This window comes from Hipposideros armiger, unplaced genomic scaffold, assembly GCF_001890085.2.
Source record: "Hipposideros armiger isolate ML-2016 unplaced genomic scaffold, ASM189008v1 scaffold_381, whole genome shotgun sequence".
Taxonomy (NCBI): Eukaryota; Metazoa; Chordata; class Mammalia; order Chiroptera; family Hipposideridae; genus Hipposideros; species Hipposideros armiger.
In genome coordinates, this window is record NW_017731731.1 from 470,157 (window position 1) to 497,085 (window position 26,929).

General features: G+C 46.1%; 2 pseudogenes; both read left to right on the forward strand.

Moving 5' to 3' along the window:
• Positions 1-255: 255 nt before the first annotated feature.
• On the forward strand, positions 256-18,720 carry LOC109393503 (ornithine decarboxylase pseudogene; annotated as a pseudogene).
• Positions 8,326-14,600, forward strand: LOC109393505 (40S ribosomal protein S3a pseudogene; annotated as a pseudogene).
• Positions 18,721-26,929: the final 8,209 nt, after the last annotated feature.

Genomic DNA, 26,929 nt, shown 5'->3' on the forward strand with positions numbered 1-26,929 from the left:
GCCACCAGTACTGGGCCTGGGGCAACTCTGCACAAAGCCAGGACACCCAAAGGCCTGCTGCCACCTGCTAGCTCCCTTAAAGTTCAGCCACTGATGTAGCTCCTGCTGTAAGCAAGTTGGATGAGGCAGGGTCTCAGGGAGTCACTACAGTGGGAAGCATTGTGGTCACCAGGTTAATGTAGACTCTGGTTTGGTGCTAGTGCTGAGCCTGGAGCTACTCAGCAAGTCTCAGAGCACAGCAAGACCAGTTGCCTGCCTCGGGTCTGTGGACTCCAATAGTTTACCAAGAAAGTGCAATGTGGGCAGGGCTGGCTGCTCTAGAGAAAGTGCCTCAAGCGTTGGGGGAGTTGGATGGGCAGGGTTCCAGTGAGTTGGCAGGGTGGAGCCCCTGAGCTCACCAGACCAATCAGATTCAGATTTGGCTGTAAGTGTAGGGGGCGAGCTCAACACATTAAAGATGGCGCCGCCTGCCAGCTGCACAGGAAGAGGACTCCTCACAGAGAAAATGGAACTGGCCTCCAAGCCACACGCCTCAGTCTGCTCCCTGTATGCTTTTGACACCCCCTGAATCACTGTCCCTCTGCTGGAGCCCAAGGTGAGTGCCTGTGAGCAAGTGAGTCTGTGCGTGGGTTGTTTAAGAGGACATCTGGGTTTCCTGCAGCCTTCAGTCCCAACCAGCTGGTTGGAACCCCCACTGTTTTTCACAGCCGTATGTTTTGGGGGTTCCTCTTTCTGGCACCAGTACTGTGGGGTGGGGAGCCTGGGTGGGGGGCTGGGGTCCTTTGCTCCTCTGGGGGGAAGCTCTGTGGCTGAGGTATCCCTCCCAATTTTCATCCGCTGCGTGGAGGTTTGGGACTATCCTGTTTCTTGTCCCTGCCTCTTCTACCAGTCTTGATGTAGCTTCTTTATAGCCTTAGATATAAAACTTATCTAGCCAGACTTCAGATGGTTCTCCAGGTTGATCTGTAATTTAGTTGTAATTTTAATGTGCGCATGGAAGAAAGCCGGTGCAGTGTTTATCTGCTCTGCCATCTTGGGTCTCCTCTAAATTATTTTTATTTAAGGACTATTTAGTATTGAGGTTCTTCTTTGCCAAAATACTAAGGATTTAATTACTTACATTTTTTCTTCCTGATTATTTTATATTCTCATCAGCTGTTGTATTGGAGGAAATCAAGAGTGCCTTTTCCTTCTCTGTAGAGTCCAATATCTGATGTGAAACTTAGCCATCAGTGGCCACTAGAGGCCGCCAGTCACTTACTTGTTCCACGTTTTTCTTGGGTCCTCTGTAGATCTGTGTGTGTGTGGGGGGGGCCAGTTCTCAACCTCCTTTGAGAGATGTCTGTAACCCTGCTGGAGGGTGTCACTAGCCTGGCGTCTCCCAGCTACGAAGGTGACGTTTACCTCCTGGCGGATGCCTGACTGCCCTTGCACTCCTTGAGTAAAGGCCACATCTGTGATGAAAGCTGGGTAGTCAATCTTGTCTAACGTTGAAACAACAAATTCGTATTTTCTGGGCTTTTCCTGAAAACGAGTGTGGAACCTGATAACAGGCATTTCTCCCTCGTGGGCTCAGCCTGCAGCTCTGAGGGTGCTGAGTTTCCACTGAGACTGATGAATGGTGAAAGGCTCAGTGACCATCTGGCCACAGGTCACACTGGTGACCCATCGTGTGACTGGTTTTCTAGGACACCTTTAAATTTTTTTTATTTTTTTTTTTTAGGACACCTTTAATTTTAAATATCCCATCTCATCCTTACAAACCCTGACACTTTAGCCCTGGCTGTGCAGCCAGAAGTGGCCTAGAAATCTTTTCATGCTTGACATTTGGTCAGTAGGACGCTGTTCCCCTAGTTGGAGGAAATGCAACATGCTCGCCCGAGAAGTGCGGTGATGGGGACTTTCCTTGCTCTGGCCTTCTTGTGCCCTCTGCTTCTCTTCCCCTGAGCTCTCTCAGCCACATGGGGCTGTGGGAGCAAGAGGGGGCAGTGTGGGTGTAGCCTTTCCCTGTGGGAGGGGCTGGGACCATTTGCTTGGTTCCCAGACCTTGTGGGCAGTGGGGACCTGCCACTTCTCCCTCTGCCCATCTCCATGGGCCAGAGAAAATAGAAGTTGGGACACAGCAGCAAGACTCTCCTCCCTACCCCCCACTTCCAGGGGAAGACCTGGGCTGCTGGCAGAGACTAGAGAGCAGACAGACCCCTGAGCACCCTATACAGGTTCTCCTTCCAGAACCTGCTTCCACCCTCACCTGTCCACCATCCCATCGGCACTTAGGGCAGCTGCCCCTGAGCTCGCTAGGATTTCTGCTGCTCCCAAGACAGTGTTTTGTAAAAGGGGTTGTAGCTGACTATATGTCTTGATTGTACCTAACTCTTTTGGTTGATAGTCAGATTTTGTAAACATCAAATTTGCATCTATCTTCTTTTTGACTTTCATTATACTTTTAAATGTCTCCATGAAAAAATTTTGTCCTTGGATGATGTAACGTTTGCAATAATATCCTATGACTTTCTTTGAAAAGCACCCTGCCTGTGTCAGGGTAGAGTTTATGTATATGACAACCATGCCAGACTTGCAAAAAATATTGACCAAGCCACCCGATCACAGTAGATCTTAAGAACCACTATTTCCATATCATGAGGAATTCTTATTGATGCAATGGGTTATATATGCTGTATGTGACCACGATAGTTACTCTATTCCTTCATAAAATCACCAGAAGTCACTAGCCAAAGGGCCACTCACTTTTGAGTATAGCAATCATTAGATTATTAGCATCACACAACATTTCTTTATGAATTCTCATGTAAAAAGAACAGCCCTCTCTGTCCTCCCTTCTCAGCCCCAGAACCCCCTGAGCTCTATCTGTTTGGACACAGCAGCTGGTCAGAATGTAAGTGTGTGAGTAGCCCCTTTATGGTCGTCTGTAAAGAAAGAGGGACCAGCAGTCCCTGGTGCCTGCTCTGTGCTCACTGTGCTTATTTGGGTTAATTCACTTTGCATCTACCTGCTAAGGAAGGTGGTGATGACCTGACTCATCCACGATCATGTCACTAGTGAAGGCAGAGCCAAGAGGCCACGCCCAGGCTTCCCAAGAAACCAACTTATCAGCAAAAGTCATCTCGCCAAATGGCAGCTTCAGTGTGTGGTCTTGGTGTTACTGCCTTTTTAATCCAGTACATCTTTAGATCAATATCAAACGGAAACGAAGTGCCTGTTTTCTGTACGGTGCCAATCTGGGTCTGCGGTTTTGTCCTTTTACATCACTTGTCTTCTCATATGGTTATTTCATGGAGACCAGGAATGCTAATAATAAAATTTGTCACCACCTAAAACCCCTTCAATCAGGAAACTAAACACCAGGCAGTATTTCTGTCGCAAGGTTTCCTTGTTCCTTGGCAGCTGCTCTGCAAAGAATGTGCCATCCAGCTCGAAATTAAGCGCCACATGCTCAGAGCACAATACCCTTGAGGGAGTCGGAGCTCGGCTGAATTCTCTTACAAAGCCTCACCCCCCATCCCCACCCCCACCCCCATGCTCTAATTGTCACAGGGTCCCAGGAGTCATCACTCCATGTTATAGAAAGTCCCACTGGCCCCAGACAGACTGAGATGTGGTTCATTCCAGGAGAAGTTCAGCACTAGGTGTCACAGTGATAATAGCTGGCATTTCTACCTCCCTGTTTCCCAGACAGTTGGACCAAGAACTGAGTATATTTTCTTACTTACACCTCACAACTGCCAGGTTAGGAAGAAACTAGTATTGTTGTTTCACAAATAAGGAAACCAAAGCCCAGAAAGGTGAATTCGCTCAAAGTGAAGCATCTCCAAATGCACCTGCTTGCCCCAGAGCCTGCTGTTACCGATACAGGTTTCCGTTTATACCTAATGTAGACACTAAACCACATGCTAGTGAATAGCGGTGACCGAATGTCCACATCTGGGAAGGGCCCAAACCCACAGTGCTGTCTCTAGAGTGGGCAGATGGCAGCCCCTGGTGGCTTTAATCTCTGAGGCCAACAGTGACAGGACTGTGGGTCCTAAGATGACTTTGGTCCACCCACCACTGAAAAGGGGGAAAAAAACCTGAGCCCACCCTTGAGATGCTTTCAGCAAATAGACACTCGGCTCAACTCTGAAAACCACTGCCCCGAGCAATAAAAGAGCATCAGGAATTGTGTCCTAGCTGGAGGAGAGACCCCAACCTGCTTCCAGGCCAGTACACACAGGTCATAGGATTCTTTGCCCATAGGATTCGGCATCACACTGGCTTGGATTCAGAGGTTAGTGGGTAAACAATGTCCCACGGGTGAAGTCCTGGCCTGTCTTTACTTTGAATGGATTGAATTCACTACATTCAGATACAACAAGTGCTGCTGTCTTGCTATTCCAGCAATGAGGCAGGATTCCAAAAGACCATGTGAGCCAGCCTCATCATGAAATGCGGAATGTAAAGCGCCTAAAACCTGTTTGTAGTTTTGTCACGTGATCCTACAATCAGCCAGGGTGGGTGGCAGAACTGGTCGGCAGCCACACGACCATAGCTGTGTCACCACCTTTCCTGAGTGTGGTTGGCACATCAGTCCAAGGCACCTGAGCACATTTTATTACTTTTCCTTGGCTCATGGAGAGAGGCCATCTTGCCCTGGGTGTCCAGGTGGCCAGCTGCACAAGACTCTGCCTCTTGATCTATTGTATCATTTTGAAACAAGACGAAGCCCATGTATGAGTGGGTGACATGATTATGGTGCAATAACTGGCTCACAGGGGCCCTCTTCTCCCCTCCCAGCCCCCCCACCCCACGCCTGCTTACTGTTCCCTCCCTGCCCCAAACAGAGTAGGCATATACAATACAGCATTATTCTGTGAGTTCTCATTTCGTGTTATCCTATTTGCATCGTGGCACAATGGATCCCATAGGCTCAGAGCACGTGTGTATTTATTTTAGTAGTAAATTAGCAAAATATCAAGTGCACTCAAAGCTCCTGCTATGGGAATCCTGTTATGACTAAATCGCCTATAATTATAAAATAAAAGAGATGGACATAAAACAATTAAAGGCACTGATGTGCAAGTCAAACGCCTCAAACAGAGCTGCTCTGAGTTTAACTGAGACCTTTGCAGAAGGCTCTCAGCTCACATGAACATAGTTCCAGCTTTTCATGCAATTGTTTCCAGACCCCAAAACCCTTGGCATTTCTGGAGGTGATTTCCACTTAACTGATGAGAGAATTTCTGATTGGCATAGCTCTTGATTTTTTCTTGGGAAGTAAATATGATTTAACTTACTGGATGTAACACTTTGATAGCTTTGTGCTAAAAGAACTCAAAAATTGGTGAATATGTCTAGAAAATAAATGTCGCAAGTTGACTATTACCAAATATGATTTGACCTATTAAAGTTTAACTGACATTGTCTATATTGGAAAATTCAGCCTGAGTGGAGATGGCAGAAAAGGAAAAGAAACATTACCTGGCTTAAAACAACAATTTGGGAAAAAAACAGAGAGAGAGAGAATTTCAGATTGTGTGGACATCCCATCCTTGTTGAAACAACAAACCCAAGACTGAGAAGGAATTGGGTATTTTTCTGTTTTTCAAGGTGGATTACATTTTCTAAAAGGCCTCAGAACATACTACCACAGTTAAAATATCATTTTAAATATTTTAAAACTATAAATTATATTAATTTTTATGTAATTTATAAAATTATATATATGTAAAATCTCCAAGTAGGGAGCATATTTTTGAAAAGAGGGGCTGCCTTTAATTTTACCAGAAAGAGGAAAGTTATACTAAAACAGTTAACAGAGTCACTTCCTGGCAACTCCGTATTTAGCTCAGGCACTTGGTCCTTACAGCTACCTCAGAAAATCATGTTCATAAAGCTGACAGTGATCCTAGAGGTTCTCACTTGTGAGCCAAAATTCAAATGTGTTTCATATACCATAGTTACAAAGGCAGTATATAAATCAATTTTTTAAGTATAAATTTAATTTAAAATATTTTTCTCAGTTGAAGCCTCATCTATATAACACAACTTTCTGATTTTTGCTGAACTACCACAGCCCGGGTAAGGTTGTGGGACAGCTCCCTTCTCAATTCCCCAGGTTTCTGGACATGGTCACCACACCTTTATCTAACTCTGAATCTATACCAAAAAAAGAAAAATCACCAAGGCAATCCATGAAACCTTTGAAGAGTATTTAATTACAAAGCTGCATAAACTATTACACAGCATAGGAAACATCTGAAGCCACTTTTATGAAGCTAATATAATATTGGGTTGTCGGAAAAGTCATGATGCATTTTTGCAATAAAAAACATAGAAAAAAATATGTCATGACTTCCGACAGCCCAATATTACTATTGTAACAGACAAAGATAGTCCTACACCACTAATAAATATTGATGCAAATGTTTTAAAATAAAAATATAAGCAAATAGAATCGAAAAAATATATTAAGTATATCATGACCAAGTGAGATTTATTCCAGAAATGCAAGGGTGATTTAATATTAGGAAACCTATCATATGAACAGAGCTGGGGAATCATGTGATCGTGTCCAACAGATGCCAACAAGGCAGCTGGCAAAATTCAACTCCCAGCTGATGCTGGTTATAAACCACAAACCACACTATAGAGACGATTTGCACCCCACCACACTTCACCCTGCTGTTAGATATTCTTCCAAAACACGACCCAGTGAGTTCCCGGGGCAGTTCTCTGGAGCCCCGTTCTCTTTGAGGAGGCTGAGTATAGAGGACGAGGTTGAGAGCTCAAGTGAGGTGAGGAAGCCAAGTCGATCTCAAATGTGTGAGCTGTTAAGGAGGAAACAAGCCCCACAGATCTTCGGGGGAGAAGAGAGAGGTTTCCACATTTGCCAAGGGCCACATGAGGTCGGCTCCCACCCTAATGGCCTCATTTAACCTGCATCCCCTCTTTAGAGGCCCAACTCCAAATGCAGTCACCTTCTAAGGTACTGGGGGTTAGGGCTCCAACATGACATTAGGATGACACAGTTCAGTCCATAACAGGCTCTGTTATTTAAGAGAAGCAAGACCTTGGATAATTTCTTGACCTTTTAGCCTCCAGGGTCCTCCTCTGTACTATGGGGATAATAACATTGCCTACTTCGCCCAGTAGGGCTGCATTTGGCTGAGACAGCGACCACAAAAACTTAACCAAATAGGGGCTACGTGTTCCTCAGGTCACAGGAAGCTGGTGGCAGGCAGCTCACGGCTGGGGCAGCTGAGGATGCCATCAAGGAACCCCGGCTTCCTGCATCAAGGTCCTTGGCCTGAAGCTTTCTTCTTCGTGTTTGGAAGATGGCGATGGCGCCTCTAAGCACTCCACCTGTGTATCAGGCAGGGGGACAAAGGAGGGGCAAAGGCAACAGGCCACAACGTGGATGTCATTTGTGTTTGTCCCCTTCTGAAAGAGTTCCCTCAACCTCACCCAGAAACTTTCTTTATGCCTCATTGACCAGAACTGATTGTTTTGTCAATCATAGCTATCCAGGACTCTGGGGTGGTCAGTACTTTAGCCAAATACATTGTTACCTTGAACAAAATTGGAATTCTGCTAATAAGGAGGAAAGAGAAAGTGGACATTAGATAGATGTCCTGTAACTACCTGTATCTGCCATGCCTACCCTCAGGGTTGTTGAGAAGATTAATTGAGGTAACTTGTATGAAACAAGACAAGTGAATAGTAGTGATAATATAAAAAACTTAGCCATTAATTCAACTAATGAGGCCCAAAAACATCAAGTGTGTAAAACGCAGGATTGCATTATTGCAAGACCAATGAAAGGAAAAGAGCCACCCTGGTCTGGAGCTGGCTGAAAATTTCAGGGGCCCAACTACTTGAATCAAATTTGTCCTGGTCACAATTGAGATGTGGCACCTCTGTGTGTTTCTGATGCTTTGATGTCTGGGGCTTCACTGACTCTGGAGGGAATGCCCCTCCCAGGGTTACCTGATTCCCAGAGGTGGCAAACAATTCACCTGGGAGCACACCTTCCATGTGCAAATCAGTCAATCCTGAGCCCACCCCAACTGGCTCCTTTATTGAGCTCTCACAGGGCTCTCACACTCAAGATCACTTACCCCCCTGCCCTAACCACCCCGGGGCCAGGTACCAGACGACAAGGGGCAGCCATGTACCTCAAGAGCCTGCTGAAATTATTCAAACTAGCCATTCCCAAACCTGCTTTCCCATCCCTTCCTGTTAAACCACGATAAAGGCTCTTGCCCACCTCTTCTCCCCCAGGCTCCTGACCAACCTGGTGCTTCCCTGTGGGGTCCTGTGTGAGGAGGCATGGGGGCCCCGCTGTTGGAACTGTGAGTAATTATATTTTCAGTGGTGGTTGTCTTCTGAGCTGATGGCCTCACTGCACCTGAATAATAATAAAGCCTACATTTTACAACATGAGACTGGCACAAAAATGTAGGTAAGCACAAGCAATTTGGAGAACAGCTTGGGCCTGAGGGTGTTGCTGGGATCGTGGCATGCAATTCAGCCTCAGGTGGGCTACCTGTCTCTGCCCAGTGCTCAAGGCTTCTCCTACTGAGACCGGATGCAGAGGAAGTGCCTGAACGCCCGCCGCTGCCTCTAGGGGGCAGCACTTGTTGGCAGCTGCCCCACGTAGATACCGCCCACCCAGGTCACGTTGGTCCAGAGACTGGGGGTGCAGTGACTAGATGTCGCCTCCCAGAGTGTGGGTCACAGCCCATATTTGGGGAACCGAGAGAGAAAGAAACCAGCTAAGTTTAGAATCTCAAAGAAAAAGTTCACAGCCTGTGAACCCAGATGTGTTCTGGGCTGTGTCAGTAAAAGGAAGTTTATATAAAGCTGTGGGAAATGTAGCACTTCCTTGGATACAAACAGTTACATATTAGCTCAAGATTTTGTCATTTGTGAGAAAGAGTTTCAATAGCTGGAGACCAAGTGGACTCTCAACAAGATTAAGTGGTGGCCGAGTTACATCAGAGGCCCAGAGGCCGGTTCTCATCAGGCCCTGGAGTCCTCAGCTTGGGAGCACCAGGCCGTCATGGGGGAGCAGCCCCCCAGAGGGCGGGGGGAGGTCACCGCAAACCAGACCCGCTCTGATAACCTACAACTGCCAGTCACACATGTGGGAGTTGCCAAAAGTCAGAGCTCCACCTTCTCGCGGCTCTAACTCTTCACAGCTAAGCAAGACCCTGAGTGCTCTGCCGCCTTCCCTGAGAATCGCGAGGCTTTCCAGCCTGGCTGGTGGAACTACTTTTCCTTGTGAGCCCCGGATGTAAGTCCTTCCAGCTCTTTATGTGGTTTTCCCCTGGCCTTGGGGGTCCTTCCCTCACCAGCATGTGCTAATCCATTCCCAATGGGGTCCCCAGACGACCCTCTGCTCACCTCTGGGTTCTCTTTGCGCACCTGTCTCACCTCCAACACTCTGTCCCAGGTGCGCCAGCCACCTAGGTCTCCCTGGCCCTCACCTCCATGTCATCGCCGGACTCCACCTGGGCTGTCCCTCCCTAACCTACTCTCAAGGCAGAGACTCCTTGCCTGATGTCCCAATGTCTTGAAGACATTGTTTCATGTGTGTGTGTGTGTGTGTGTGTGTGTGTGTGTGTGTGTGTGTGTACCAGGGGTGCCAAAAACATGTATACAAATGGACACTTTGGTCAACGTTGCTCAAGTAGTAGTTCACCGTCATCAGAGGTGTCTGGACGCTGATGGTAACCACTTTGAGCACCTCTTGTAATTGCAGAAGTCAAACGTGACTTGTATTCATCTTTTGTTATCGGGATATACTGAGTATTACAAGCATAATAGTTTTCCTTTCTTAAAAGGTGTATACATTTCTCTCTCTCTCTCTCTCTCTATATATATATGTATATGTATATGTATATGTATATGTATATGTATATGTATAGATAGATAGATATATCCCCCCCCCCTCAGTTTTTTAGTTGTTTCAAGTGGGAGGGTAAATCCATTCTCTCTTCCTCCATTTCGGTCAGAAGCTGAAGTCCAAGGACGCTCCTGTTAATCAAATATTATGCTCACTATAGGTCTACTGTCATTAATATACCCATGTTTAAAGAATTGTAATAAAGGAAAATAGAGCACCTCAATCACTGAAAACTGCACTAAACATTATTTGTTTTTTTGATGAAAAGGTGATTGGGGTCTCATAGTATTCTGTGCTCTCCAAATTGAACCTCTGCTCCAGTTTTGCCCGAATCCCGCCATGAGCCTCTCACTAATTGGTGTTCATAGCGGCAAATGAGATAGCTGACTCTGATGCACGTCAGCGGAAGGGTAACATATTGGAGAGATACTGAGTATCTCACAGAACCAATGGGAGGCTCAGAAAATGGGCAGGACCAGGAACACCAGACCACAGGCAAAGCACTCCCCTGGGAAGACATGTAAGGGGAGTGCCATGCTGCTGCCTGCAGACCCTGGGCACCACACGGGGCCCCCTCGCTCTGCTCCTCACATTTTCCTGTTGCAACGCCCTGGGCGGGAACACCCCAATAGCTGAGCTGCGCTTATGGGCTAGGCTTTAGCAGATGATGGTTAGGGAGAACAGAAATCCCACCTTTGTCACTTCTGTATCAGGGGACAGAGCATGAAGAATCACATGCTGGTGGGTCCCCCAAACATCAGAAGGAGGTTGGTTGAACGCTGGGTGACCAGAGAATGACAAATGCTCACTAGCCTTTGGTCACCCCCAGGGCTCCCTCTGACTTCAGAGTGCAGCCCAAATTCCTCATTCTGGAGGGAAAAGCCAGTCCTGGGTCACAGTGGGTGTTGAAAACCCACTTGCCAGCTGGCTGGCGCTCCATGGTTGCCCACCCCCAGCGATGTGAGGATGGCCATCAGTCCCTTCCTGCACCCCATGCTCCAGCCACATGGAGCTGGCCGTTTCCTGTGGTGGGCCCTGCTGAGCACGCCCCTCCCTCCTATTTGCGTAACTGAGCAGATGTGCCCCTCCCCCCAGTGCTGTGAACTGTTAGCTGCTAAATTCCCACAACGTCCTGGGGATTCGCTGTCTGCCAAATGGGAACCACCTGGATGGGGAGGTGAGTGCCTGTCCCACCAAATGCCCCAAACCGGCGATTGGCTGTGGGCCCGAGCCCGTGTGCTCGCTATGCTCGAGCTGTACCCACATCCGTCTGGGCTTCCTTTCCTGCTCCACCTGCGTCTCCCACGCCCCTCTGAGATCCTCCCTTAATCATCTCTGGAACAAGCATCCCCATCTCAGGTTCTGCTTCTAGGGATCCCGACCTAAGACATTCCCCACACAGGCTCCTCCTCCCGGGCCTCCGCCTGCCCAGGGAGACCCTCCTCCTGACAGTTCTGCTGAGTACTTCCTACCTGTACTTCAGCAGCCTCCTTAATGACCGCCTCCTCCGGGAAGCCTCCCTTCGTGTATGATGAGACAGAGAGAGGATAAGACGGCCTGCTTATGCCGTTCTCTTTCTTCAGGGAACTGGGTCAAGAAATCCCCACTATCACGATTACTGGGCATAAGAGGGAGTCAATCAGTCCCATCAAACGTTCAAGGGACTGTGTTAACTGCGTCACGCTCCACAGCAGAGGCTGTAGTGGTCCTCCAGTACCTCCCCTCCACTTCTTTAAGCAGAAACGCCAATATTCTGCTGGCAGCATGAGCATCCTGAATAAAAACCACGTTTCCCAGCTTCCCGCTGAAGTGTGGTTTTATGATTTCTGGCCAACGGGGTTGCAAATGGAAATCGCGCGTGTAACTTCTGCAAAACATGACGTCTCACCCAGCCACCCAGTCCCCCTTCCTAGTCATGTGAATGTGCAGGCTACTGTGTCCCTAGAGCTCAGACATCCTGGCTTCTGAGGTGACCTTGGGAAGGGGAGACACATGGTGAGGCCACCATACCTGCACAGGAATAGCACCTCCTGACTGCTTGAGTGTGGGAAGAAAATAAACTGGTATCTTTGGGGTTTTCTGCTTCTCAAAGTTGAATCTAAGTCTAACTAATACACATAGGTTATCTCTCCTGGGGTCTTCATAAGAATCCTGAGGTAGACGTTATGAAGAAACAGAGTCTCAAAAGAGTCCATAAGCTTCTCAAGGTCACCCAGATCATAAGTGCAAAGCCAGGATTTCTTAACTGCTTTGCTCCATCCTGTCCAGCTTGGCAGGGTGGAGGGAGGCGCATATATCAATGGGGAAGGGGTACAAGGTCCTCCTTGTACCTGGGAACTACCACTCATGCCTGTTTGGGCTGTTGATCGGGAAGTATAATGCCAGACCCTAGTGTCTATCCCCTTATCAGGGCTGCTGTGCACAGCTGTTCAGGTTGTGCACAGCACAAATGCTCCTGCCTGAGGGGGTGTGTGGGAGTTGAGATCCAGCATGGAGCTGCATCTACCCAGAGATAACGGCTTTTTCTGATTTTCCAAAAACACTGTCCTGTTACCAAGTCATGTGTCCAAGAGGTACATCCATCTAGAGGAAGGGTGCCTTTTATAATTGTCATAGAGGCAACATTGGAGCCAGTGGGGGCCGTGATCTTGACCCAGCTGAGACCCCTCTTACGTGGGCAGCTTACTGAACCTGGAGGAGCTGGGCTATGCATGGACACTGATCTGAATTCATGACAGAAGGGCCGAGTCCTGCCCTTGACTCTCTGTGACATTGCTGAAGCTGCTGCCGTGATTAGCTGATTGTCAGGGTGAACAGAAGCTGGCCAAGACCCTACAGTGCCAGGACTTCTTCTGGGACATGATAAAATAGAGTGGACCCCCTTGAATTGGGCAGCAGACAAATTTAACGTCTTATTTTTATTATTTCAATAGCCCCCCTCTGCATCCCACCTTCAGGCTGCTCGGGGGAGGGGCAGAAATCGCCCTTTTGACCAGCCACCTCTGGGCACTTTGCTTGTCTATGCTTTCCCAGTATAGCTTATCCACAAATCCCAACAGAGGCCAGATGTATGTCTCCTAGTTCTCCCTGAGCCCATGGCCTTGACCATCTTTCTTACAATACAGCAGAGTGACTACACCAGAGCCTGCTATCTGCCTCCCAATAGCACCTGCCTGCCAGAAGAAACAAACATGGGTAGATTTACATTTTAAGGGTATACCTTAGTATATTAGTTTCCTGTGGCTGCTGTAACAAATGACCACAAACTGGGTGGCTTAAACAACAGAAAATTATTTCCTCATAGTTCTGGAGGCCAGAAGTCCAAAATTAGTATCACTGGGTCAAAATCCAGGTGTCAGCAGGGCCACGCTCTCTCAGACGGCTCCGGGGGAGAGTCCTTCCCGGACTCTTCCAGCTTCCGTTGGCTGCCGGCATTCCAGTTTCTTCCTTCATCTTCCCATCACCTGTCTCTGTGTGTGCCTTCTCTCTTCTCTGTGCCAAATCTCCCTCTGCTTCTCCAAGGACATTTGCGATGGCACCCAGGTAACCCAGGGTCATCTCCTACATCAGTAGTTGTAACGTACCTTTTCGGCTCTCTGAGCAGCAGCGTAGTAGCTGGCAGGAGCAAGCACCTTACAAAAGGTGGCAAGAAGGGGGCTGAGAAGAAAGCGGTTGATTCATTTTCTAAGAAAGAGTGGTATGATGTGAAAGCATCAGTTATGTTCAGTGTAAGAACTATTGGGAAAACTAGTCACGGGAACTCCAGGGATCCAAATTTCATCGAATGGTCTCAAGCGTCGTGTGTTTGAAGTGAGCCTAGCTCATCTGCAGAATGCTGGAGCTGCACTTACAAAATTCAAGTTAATGACTGAGGAGGCTCAGGGCAAAAACTGCCTGACTCATTTCCACGGCACGGATCGTACCCCTAACAAAATGTGCTCCATGGTCAAAAAATGGCAGACCATGAGTGAAGCTCATGTTGATGTCAAGACTACCGATGATTATTTGCTTCGTCTAGCCTGTGTTGATTTTACTTAAAAACGCAACCATCCGATTCAGAAAACCTCTTATGCTCAGCATCAATGTGTCCACCAAATCCAGAAAAAGATGATGGGAATCATGACCTGAGAGGTGTAGACAAATGCCGTGAGAGGAGTGGTCAATTCCAGAGAGCAGTGGGGAATACATAGAGCAGGCTTGCCGGTCCGTTTATCCACCCCATGATGTCTGTGCTAGACAAGTCAAAACGCTGAAGGAGCCCGAGTTTGAACTGGGAAAACTCATGGAGCTTCATGGGCAGGTAGCAGTTCTGGAAAAGCTACTGCAGATGAGACGAGATAGGTGCTAAAGTTGAACGAGCTGATGGATTTGAGCCCCCAATCCCAGATCTGTTTAAAGTTCAGACTTTTAATGGTGACAAATAAAACCTACTCATGATTTTTTTTAAGAGTTTTAGTGTAATCACATCTTTAAAGACCTGTTCCCTCACGAAACGTAACATTCACAGGTTCCAGGAATTAGGACCTGTTATCTTTGGGCAGCCACCATGCAGTCCACTACACCTAGCAACAATGTAACAGCCAGAGATGGAAACACCTTGAATATCTTCAAGACAGGATGGATGAATAAATTACCATACACCACAGTGGGACTCCCTGCAAACACTGAGAGGGCAAGGCCATGATATGTGTACTGACTGGAGTGAGAAAAATCAAGGTACAAAACTATGTGTAGGCACTTGATCATTTACTTAAAAAGAGAAATAAATCCATATATGCTCATAGGCTCCTAGAATGTTTGTGGAAAGATCACAGAAACTGATCACAGTGACAGCTTGTGGTTGAAGCTACAGGAAGGTAGAGAGTGGGCGTCATCCCTTCACTGCACCTTCTTTTGCTCCTTTTGAAGTTCACGGGGCACTCTGACGTCGGGCCCTGTGAGAGCCCTTTCACTCCTGACCTCATTTACTTCTTGCAACAACTCTCTGCAGTGGTACCACCGTGATTGCCATTTTCCAGAAGAGAAAACCGAGACTCAAAGGGGCCAGTCATGCAGCTACCAAGTGGCAGAGACAGGATTTGAACACTGATCAACTAAAGCCAGCACCCACCCTACTGACCCCCATGCTGGCCGCCCTCTGTTCAAACTTACATAAGCCAACGTGCAAAACGGAATGACCCCGCACACTGGCCACTTCACAGCGTGGTTTTAAAGGCTTGAGGGAGATACACCCATGCACGCACACACGTGCACAGTTGCCAGCACATGCATGCACCCCCACCCGCACAGACACAACCATGCACACACATGCACACAGAGGTGCATGCACATGTATACATACACATGCATACACACACATGCACACACACAGAAACATGTGTTCTGTTTGTTCTTCAAACAGCTAATGATTCTGTCAGAAGGAACAAATGAGCACCTGAGCAAATGAAAGGATGAATGCCCTGTTTCTGCTGCTCTCGCGCAGGATAATCTTTGTGAGAGGGAGAACGCGGGGCTCTGGCTCGGTGCTGATAAGGGCTGGAATTTGAAGGTGCTGATGGATCTTCTCTACCCCACCCCCACGAGGCACCTTGTGTGCGATCCAGACACACCTTCATGCTGGAATCAGGGGAGGAGCTGACGCTGAAACAGACAGCTGTGCCTGCAAACGAGAAGTTAAACCTACAGCATGAAGAATATAATCAATAACACTGTAAAGATTATGTAGAGTGCCAGATGGGCACTGGACTTATCAGGGGGATCACTTCATAGACTGTGTAGATGCCTGACCACTCCACTATACACCTGAAGCTGAAGTAGAATAAGATTGGATTTCAACTACAATTAAATATATATAAATATATACATTTTCTATATATAAAAACATATATTATATATAAACACATATTTTATATATAGATATACCTATCTATCTATCTATATATAGATATATAGTGCCAAAACATGTGTACACATTTTAAGAAAGGAAAAAACTGTATTATAATTGTAACACTCAATATATACTGATAATAAAAGATAAATACAAGTCATGCATATACATTTTTTTGGCACCCTCTGTATATAGTCACGGGATGTAAAGTACAGCATAGCCAATGGTACTGTAATAGCTATGTGCGATATCAGAGGGGCAGTAGATTGGGGGAGGTGGGTTATCACTTTGTGAGGGGTGTAAATGTCTGTTACATTGTTTTGTACACCTGAAGCTAATAAAAAATATTAATAAAAAGAATTTAAACAGACCCCCCAGTGAGCAGGAAGAGGCACAATAGTATAAGATGGGCGCCTCACCAGGGAGAGAGAGACAGACGGGGCCCTCCCAGAAGCCAAGTTTAGCCGACCAGCCTGGGGCAGCCTCTGCAGCCCACAAGCCGGGCAGCCTCTATAACCACCACATTCTTCTTTCTTCTTTCTAGGGTCACATTCCTGGGGGCACTGAATATGTCAACCTGACATTTCATAGTTCAGCCATCCAAGTGCAGAAAAGGGCATTATTTTAGACTAAAAGGTGTGTTTTATATTCACGCACTTGACTTTCAAGACCCTGAATGAATTTTGCTGAAATAAATATTCCCCTTTGGGTTTAGTCCAAGTCTGTGAAGTTCTAGTCCCAATCGCCTTTTCTCTTTCTTTCTTTCTTTTTGAAAGAATATTAAAAGCAACTGAAAAGAGGGATTTAGAAATGAATGGCTATTTTTCAACATGCCTTATAAAATGAAAAGGAGCAAATGCTATACTATTTCTTAGAGACATGGTTTTAAGGAAAATTTAGAACCGTGTGTCTGTTTGTTGTGATGTGAGATTTCTATCTTGCAGCCTCGGTATTCAACACTGCATAATCAGAAGGGAGGGGGAAATTTCGGTGACCACCCATCCTGCACGTTGAGTGGCAGTGGTGTCTCCATGGGGTTGGCTTGAGGCACCCCTCCTTAAGGTGGACAGCAACTTCTGTGTTTATCAGGACATTTCCACTGCTGCATCAAGAGTATACCCATCTTCAGCAGGACTTAGAATTCCTGGAGCGTTGCCTTTGTGAAAAGCTGGCAATAATTTCTTTAAGTTCCGTCTCTTAGTTTTCCTGAACATCTAGAAACCATGAGCAACTTTAGCCATGAAGAGTTTGATTGCCGTTTCCTCGATGAAGGTTTTACTGCCAAGGACATTCTGGACCAAAAAATTAATGAAGTCTCTTCTTCCGATAAGGATGCCTTCTATGTTGCGGACCTGGAAGACATTCTGAAGAAACATCTGAAATGGTTAAAAGCTCTTCCTCGGGTCACCCCCTTTTATGCAGTCAAATGCAATGATAGCAGAACCATAGTGAAGACCCTAGCTGCCATGGGGACAGGATTTGACTGTGCCAGCAAGACTGAAATACAGCTGGTACAGAGTCTAGGGGTACCTCCAGAAAGGATTATCTATGCAAATCCTTGTAAACAAGTGTCTCAGATTAAACATGCTGCCAATAATGGAGTCCAGATGATGACTTTTGATAGTGAAGTCGAGTTGATGAAAGTTGCCAGGGCATATCCAGAGGCCAAGCTGGTTTTGCAGATTGCCACTGATGATTCCAAAGCAGTCTGTCGTCTCAGTGTTAAATTTGGTGCCACACTCAAAACCAGCAGGCTGCTTTTGGAATGGGTGAAAGAGCTAAATATTGATGTCATCGTTGTCAGCTTCCATGTGGGAAGTGGCTGCGCTGATCCTGAGACCTTCGTGCAGGTCATCTCTGACGCCCGGAGCTGAGATTGGTTTCAACATGTATCTGCTTGATATTGGTGGTGGCTTTCCGGGATCTGAGGATGTGAAGCTGAAATTTGAAGAGATCACCAGTGTAATCAACCCAGCGCTGGACAAGTACTTCCCATCAAACTCAGGAGTGACAGTCATAGCTGAGCCAGGCAGATACTATGTTGCATCCGCTTTCACGCTTGCAGTTAATATCATTGCCAAAAAACTCGTATTAAAGGAACAAATAGGCTCCGATGACGAAGATGAGTCGAGCGAAAAAACCTTTATGTATTATGTGAATGATGGAGTGTACGGATCATTTAATTGCATCCTCTATGATCACGCCCACGTGAAGCCCGTCCTGCAGAAGAGGCGCAAACCAGATGAGAGGTACTACTCCTCCAGCATCTGGGGACCCACGTGTGACGGCCTCGATCGCATTGTTGAGCGCTGTGGCTTGCCCGAGATGCATGTGGGCGACTGGATGCTCTTTGAGAACATGGGTGCTTACACCGTCGCTGCCGCTTCTACTTTCAACGGATTCCAGAGGCCGACCATCTACTATGTGATGTCAAAGCCCACATGGCAACTGATGCAGCAAATCCAGAACCATGACTTCCCACCTGAAGTAGAGGGGCAGGATGTCAGCACTCTATCTACCTGTGTCTTGTGCCTGGGAGAGTGGGATGAAATGCCACCCAGCAGCCTGTGCTTCAGCTAGTATTAATGTGTAGATGCCATTCTTGTAGCTGTTACTACGAGTGTAGCTTGAATTAAGGGATTTGGGGGGGACCATTTAACTTAATTACTGCTAGTTTTGAAATGTCTTTTTAAGTAGGGTTGGCACAGATGGAACAATATGGAAGACTAGGAGATGGGGTCACACTTATCTGTGCTCCTATGGAAACTTTGAGTATTTGTTTTATATGGATTTTTATTCACTTTTCAAACATGCTACTAAAGAGTGCCCCTCAGCTGCTGAGCAAGCGTTTGTAGCTTGTACGTTGGCAGAATGGGCCAGAAGCCTGGTGTTGTGACCTGTTTGAAAAATAAAGTCTCTTGAAATAAAAAATAAATAAATAAATTTCGGTGACCACCCATCCGATTGCCCAGCATTACCACTCGGTTTTAGCATGGGTAGTCCTATGTGGCCAAAAACCCCTCGGTCCCCAGCAAACCAGGATGGGCAATCACCCTAGCTGGAATTACTATGGATACGAGAAGTGCTCCCAAAACCCTACTCTCAACCCAGCCCAGGTGACCCAATTTCTCTGTTAGTTCAACTTCATAGTGCATTACATCAAGAATTGTACACAACACCAAGTGCAGAGGTTTTAGAGGGTTCGAGAAATAACACCTTATTTCCCACCACAGTTCTAAACTAGCTGGGAACCACCTCTCACCTCTAGCACTGATGAAGCTGAGAGTGGAGACCAGGGCTGAGGTGTGTGACAACAAAGGCTTAGATCAACTCCAGAATTAGCTACAGGTAGGTGTGTGCAGATGACTGCAGGCCACGCATTAGGTTGCAAGCTGCAGAATCCTTGCCTTCTTCATATTAATATTTCTAGTGCTGGCCTGCTTCCGACACAGGAGCCCTTACTAAGTAGCTGTTGTACTGGAGAGAAGTGTCATGGTAAAAATGCAAAGAGAAGTGTGTGTGTACCTGCATGCAAATGAGTGTATGTGTGTGCATGTGTGTGCGCTCATCAGGGGGAGAGACAGAGAGAGAGCGATGTCGGTGAGGCCAGGGCACAGTCCCCAGTCTGTAGTAATACTAGGTGCTTTTGTGGAGTCCTTCCCCAGTGCTGAGCTTGGAGCAGGTCAAAGTCGACTGCCACCAGCTGTCACCCTATTGTTTGTCCTCAGCCTCCTCCCCCCAATCCTTCTTCCAAGCATTAAGTTCAGGCTGATGGCATCTCCTGGACAGTTACCTCGGAGGCTCTCCAGCCCCACCTTCTCCCTGCTCCCTTGTGCTAGCTCCAGGGACCTGTGATCAGCAGACCCCCTGAGAGATCACAGATGTCAGCTGATAGGGACGTCAGTGGCCAGGGATAGTCAACATCAGATGAAGATGCTCACCCTCAGGCCTCCAGAAACCCCAGGCCCTCCCATAGCCTGTCCTGAAGCTTGCACTTTACCCCCTTTCTCTTCCTCTCTTCCACTCTCTTGGCGTTATGCAAGCAAGCTGGCTCGGAGTGAGTAGCCGTGTGTGTCTGCCCACAGGACAGGTGAGAAGCTGGGGTGAGTGTGGATGGAAGGTGCAGCGGATGGGGAGGGCCAACCCGCTTCTGAGTGGCTGTGAGCAGGAGTGTTTGGGGACCACCAGGACCCTGCCAGTCTCTGTCCCCAGGCCAGCCGCCCCTCCTCTGCCCAGGGCGGGCCAGGCTGGCCAGGCTGGTCCATGACAGCCTTCCATAGTCCTCCCTATAAGACACCACCTGGGCTTATAACATACATAAATGTAATATTTTGACAATAAGAATGCAAAGGAGGGGGTGGGAATGAAGCTATATTAGAGGATGGAAATGGCATGAAATGGTAACTTGAATTACTAAGAAGAAATAGAGAAACAAAATGGTAATTAAGAAGGTTAATATAAAAAGATTCAATAAGTATATTTGTGCTTTCCTTTCTTCTGTTAGTGTCTTTAAAAAACATAATAGTATATAAAGTAGTGATCATAATAGTGTGTAGTTGGATTTGTAACATATATAGACATAATCTGCATAACAATAACAGCACAGAAGAGGGACTAGGGAATGAAGTGGATTCTGATAAAATGCAAGATGCAGGAAAACCACAAAAACAAAAACAAAAATACAAAACCCAAAACATATAGTTAAGTTTATCAAAGAAATGGAAATTGCACACTAGAAAATATCCATTTAAGAGAAAGGCAAGTGGTAAAGAAGGAATGGAAAAACAAAGTAACCATTAGTAGTCTAGAAAATAGGAAGCAAAACGGCAGCTGTGAATCCAACAATATCAATCATAAGATTAAACGGAAATGGATTAAACAATTAACCAAAAGGCAGAGATAAACAAACTGGATTTAAAAACTCAAACAAACCATGATCTAATTATACACTATCTACTGGAGATACACTTTATATTCAAAGTCAAATAGGTTGAAAGCAAAAGATATATCATGAAAACTACAACCACCACAGGGCTGCCGGGGCTACTACTGATATCAGATAAAATAAACTTTAAGATAAAAACTGTTACTAGAGATAAAGAGGGAAAATTTACAGTCATAAAAGGGTCAATTGAGCAGGAAGACACAACAATTCTCAACATATATGCAGCTAAAAACAGAAACTCAAATACATGAAGCAAAATGTGACAGAACTAAAGGGAGAAATAGGTAATAATCAAAATTCAACAATAATAGTTGGGTACTTCAACGCTTCTCTTTCAGTTATAGATAGAATAACTAGGCGAAAACCAAGATGGATATAGAGGACTTGAAAAACACTATAAAGCAACTAGACGTACCCCAAAACAGCAGAATACACATTTTCTCAAGTGCACACAGAACATTCTTCATGATACCATATGTATGCTATAAAACAAGTCTCAATAGATTTACAAGGATTGAAATCACACCAAGTATGTTCTCTGCCTACAGTGGAATTCAATAGGAAATCAACTACAGAAAGTATTTTGGGAAATTCACAAATATGTGGAAATTGAATAATAATTCTTAAATAACCCATGGGTCAAAGAGGAAAGCACAGGGGAAATTAGAAGACACTTTGAGATGAATGAAAACAGAACCAACATGCCAAACTTATGAGATGCTGCTAAGGTAGTGCTTAGAGGGAAATTTATAGTTATAAATGCCTCTATTTCAAAAGACGATCTCAAATACAATAACCTAACCGTTCACCTTAGAAATATAGGAAAAAAAGAGAAAACGAAACCCAAAGCAACAGAGAAGGGGAAATAATAAAGATTAACAAGGAAATAAATGAAACAGAGAATAGAAAAACAACAGAAAAATGAATAAAACCAAAAGTTGGTCCTTTAAAAAAAAATCAACAAAGTTGACAGACTTTTAGCTAGATCAATGAGAGAGGAGAGAGAGAGAGAGAGAGAGAGAGAGAGAGAGAGAGAGAGAGAGAGAGGGGGGAAGAATCAAATATTACTGGAGTCAGAAATAAAAGGGGACATTTGCACTGATCTTAAAGAAATAGGGCCGGCCGAGTGGCGCGATGGTTAAGAACTGGTTTGGGATGCTAGAGGGCCCCGGTTCAGATCCCACGTATGAGGGCCAGTGACACTGCCCTCCGCAGCTAAGATGCTGAACAACAGCTCAACCTGGAGCTGGGCTGCTATGAGTCGCCGGCGACGGCGTAGGCTGCAGCCCCTGTGGCAGTGGGTTGCCATGGGCTACCGTGTGTAGCCAGCAGCCAGCGTGAGCGGCCAGCAGCCGCAGTGAGCGGTCATCCAGAAGCCGGAGACTGATCTGCTTCGCCAGAGAAGAGCGCAATGATGGTGCCAACTTGGGCCAGTGAAGCAACGTCCCCCACAACTAGACTGAAGAACAAAACAACAGCAACTTGTCTGTTCCCCTTCCCCCAATTCCCCACCACTGTTCCCGTCCCCCCAATTCCCCAATAAAAATCTTTGGAAAAAAAAAAAGAAATAAAAAAGGGAATTATAAGGGAATACAATGGACAATTGTATGCTAACAAATTAAATAACTTAGAAGAAATGAAAAAATTCCTAGAAAGACACAAATTACTGACATTGACTTAAAAGAAATGAATAGACCTATAACAAGTAAAGAGATTGGATTAGTAGAGTAAACATTCCACAAAGAAAAGCCCAGGCCCAGATGGCTTCATTGGTGAATAACGTCCTGTAAAGCCCAGCGCAGGCCTGGCTCAGAGCCAGTGCCCGGGAAAGGTTACCTATATTGATATGATGTTTCCACTGCGTGGTTTTCAAACTTTACATTGCCCTTGTCTGCGGTCACTTGCTTGATTGTGAACATCTTGAGGGCAAGGAACGTGTCTTATTCTTTGAATTTGTAGAGCCCAGCTCAGTGCCTGGCTAATACCTTGAGAGTGGTAGATAGAAAATAATGCCAGAATTCAAAGGAGGGATGTCTCGTATCCCAGTCAGGAGAATCTGGGAAGGTTTATGGAGAAGTTGTGTCTGAGAGGGGCCTCAAAGACCAGTAGGAATTCGTGTGGCAGTGAAGGATGGGAGATTCCCAGAAGAAACCACAGACGGACTAACATGGATAGGTGTCCAGGAAAGCTTCAAGAAAGAAGACTCTTTAAAACTTCTCAGTGCAGAAAGCCCTCCATAATCTTTCTATTGGTGAGAAAACATCCCATTAATTTTCTAGTCCTTCTTTCATCTCACCCTTTACTGTATGCTTCTTTGAAGACCCACTTTCCTTCCATGTTTCAAGTTGAATTTCAGCAGCTCTTCATTACTGCTACTTACCAATGACACTAAGCAGTATGTACAGTCATGGTACCCATTTTATAGATGGGGAGACTGAGGGCCGGTGAGGTCAGGAAATCGCCCGAGGTCCACAGCCAATGAGGGGTGGAGGTGGAATTTCAACTCCTGGAGGAACAGTATTTGAGGGACTTCAGCTGTAGTACCAGACTGAGCCCCCATGGGATTTTGCTTCTGTTCCACCTGCCTCCCCACTTTCTCTTTGGAGAAGGCATAAGCCGATAGGTTCATGAAGACACAGATTTTAAAAATCGTCTTGACGAGGTATACAGGGAAGGCAATTACTCAGCTGTCCAGGACCAGCACAGCCATCTCCCAGGGTCTGCCCTCGATGCAGGTGTGCTGTCCCTGGTCCCATGCTGTGTCAAAGGAGTGGTGGCTGTTTGGGGGTATGGGTGGGACAGAGCGTGGACACATGGAATGTGTCGCCCACTCCACATGTGTATGTGTGAGGACTCTCACATCTTTAAGTAAATTTATGGTAATGTTCTCATGCACTGTAGACAAAATATGTATGTTTGTGAAGTGAATTTTCTAATTACATTTTACATGTGACAAGAAAAGGGGGTGGGAATAGAAGTGTGGGCCAGAGGCTGAGACCACCCCCCATCTCTCCCATGCAGCCATAGCTCAGCATCAAACCCCGAAGAGCTTGAGAATTCTAAGTTTGAACCTGGCCTTTAAGGTCATTATAAAGGTGTATTTGTCAAGGTAGGAGAGAGAACATATTTTATATAACTTTTTTTTTGGCTTGATGTATAACATTTTAATATTTGGCTCTATGGTATGTGAGAGACTCCATTTCTTTCAGACCCTGCAAATGTGAGGGACAGACCCATAGATTTCTATACACACATAGAAACATATAGTTTTATGTTGAGTCTTCTTCTTTTACATAAATGGTATCGTACTCCATGCATTTGTTTACAATTTGCACTTTTCGTTTAATAATATGACTTCTAGAATTTTTCTACCTCATTTAAGAATACAATAGAGTGCCTCTTTATTATTATTTTTTTTCCAGAAAAAGCTGGGATCCTTCCCAAGACATCTTCACTGTTTTTACGTGCATGAACCGAGAGACGTGGGCGAGACTCATTTAACAGAAACCTCTGCCGGAGGAGCCTGTGATTACCCCTCTGCTGACAGCACACACCCTGCTCTCCCGGGGTCCAGCAGCTTTACAATCGGAGGTCGGGTTGTAAGGAAGGAAGTCTAGTAGCTCAGAGCTGGGAGGCAACTCCTGGGTTTGCAAATTCTTCATAGATTAGTAACGCAGCCTCTTGCTAGTTCATTGTTAGGAGTTGGGAACATTTTCCCTTTTGTGAGGTAATGTCATGATTTTACACATGCCTCGAACTGTATGTAGTTCCCTCCCTTCCTCAGAAGCTAATTGAGCCTTTTCCAGGTCAGATTGATGATTAGTCATCTGAACACGAGGGTGCTTCCTCTCGCCTTAATCTTTCCCAGGCTGGATGTTGTCTTTGAAACAATAGGAAATGACAAGGTCTATTTTTCTTTTCTTGAAAGGACTCCATCCATGGAGTCATGCGTTGGGACAGAGAAAGTCCTGGGAAATACGGAGCTCTAGTAGGAAGTGACCAGCCTTCCTCGCTTTGTTCGGCCAAGTCCTGCCACACGGCAGGCAGTTTGTTTAAAAGCAGGAAGGCGGCATTTTCACCTCGAGATAAATTCCCAATTGAATTTTCGGTTGGGCCAATCCGAAAGAAATGCAATTAGGCTGTGATCAGTCTTCAAGCAAAGATTAGGAACCTTTTAACCTTTGCTAGAAATCATTTGATGGGCCCTCGACATACACTGGCATTGGCGATAGTAATTGCGTCATCTTAAAGCATCCACATGAGTCGTGCTTTTGAGGAGTGTTGGTTTTCATTTCCCCCACAGAATGAAGCTGTAATGTGGTACTTTCCAAGATATCAAGACTAACTGGATAGTGCTCAGGAACCTTAAAATCAGGAGCAATTATTATTGCAGCAACCTGGCCTCAAACCTGGAGTTTGAGTGGACTGACTAGGCGAGTCCCAACACCAAGGTTAGGCTGCAGCTATGGGGTGGGTCTGCGCACCAAGCACCCCAGAGGATGGAGGAGGACTCAGGATTTGGAGACCAGGGACACGTGGGGGCCTCCCCAGGAAGGTGAGCAGAGCAGGGAGTAGGTGGTCCCTGGGCCCCGCATGTCTGGCCTGGAATTTTGATCTGATTGCTCCCTTGGTTGGTGAGTCCCAGGGAAATGACACTCCATTTCACTTCAGTGAGTTGGGCTAGCGTCATCATGTCTGACTGAATACGCTAGCTCAGCACTGTCTAGCTCAGCTATCCATACTGTCAAAGATAGTAGCCACTGGCCACATGGCTGCTAAGCACTTGAAATGTGACTGGTGCACCTGAGCAGCTGACTTTTAAATTTTATTACAGTTGATTCTTAAACAACGCAGGGCTTAGGGGTGCCAACCTCCCATGCAGTCTTTCACATAACTTTTGATCCCCACCAAATTTAACTATTAATAGCCTACTGTTGACTGGAAGCCTTACTGATAAACATAGTTGATTAACGCATGTTTTGTATGTCAGATGTATTATATACGATATTCTTACAATAAAGTAAGTTAAAGAAAAGAAAATGTTATTAAGAAAATCATGAGGAAGGGCCGGCTGAATGGCTCAGTTGGTTAAGAGCTCGCTCAAGAGTGTGAGCTCTGAGCAACAGGGTTGCCAGTTCAATTCCCAGCCCGAGCTGAGCTGCCGCTGAGCTGCCAACAGGTGGCAGGATGGCTCGGCTAATAAATAAATAAATAAATAAATAAGAAAATCATGAGGAAAATACATTGACAGTGTTTATTGAAAAGAATTGGCGTATAAGTGGGCCATTGAAGTTCAAACTCATATTGTTCAAGGGTCAACTGTAATTGATTGAAATTTATTTATTTATTATTTATTTATTATTTATTTTTAGCTGAGCCATCCTGCCACCTGTTGGCAGCTCAGAGGCTGCTCAGCTCGGGCTGACTCGAACCGCTGTTGCTCAGAGCTCACTCTTGAGCAAGCTCTTAACCAACTGAGCCACTCAGCCGGCCCTGTAATTGATTGAAATTTAGATAACCACATGTGGCTAGTGGCTCTGTACTGGACAGCGCAGCCCCGGATTGTCACCATCTGTGACTAGGCACCGTCTCATTCATTCTCCAGGGAGCTTTGGGCTGCACCCGCAGGGGACGTGCCTGTCTGTGTGAAATTCCTCAGAGTCTGTGGTGGCATTGGGTTATGAGCTGGCTTCCTGAATCCTCCCTGATGTGCTTGATGGTTATCGTGGCTCTTTCTTGCCTTATTTCCAGCTATAGACCTGTATGGCTTCCGGTCAACGGAGCATTTAGTTGGGGTATTTATTGAGGATTTAATCTCCGAGGCTACGGTCCAGTTTTGGGATGGAGTTTGGCCAACTCTGCACTGGTGGCCAGGCTTACAATGGGCTTCTTAAAACCAAATGACCATAGTTCCGGGTTTATAACTCCCCTGCCAAAGCTGGGCATGACCTTTTAAGTCCATGTGTGGGAGACTCCACAATGGCCTTGGCCGAAGAATCCAAAAAAAGGTCAGGCCTTGACACTTTCCTCTGAGCTCTGCCGACAAAACCATTTCTCTTCTACAAACTTCTCTCTGTAGCAGGGTGGAAAGGGGCTGCCTTGTTCTCTCTCGACAGCTTGTTTTTATTTCCCCCCTGAGTTCTGTCAGATGCAGTATAAATGGCTCAGCCTTGGCCCTGTTGGATGCTGCCGT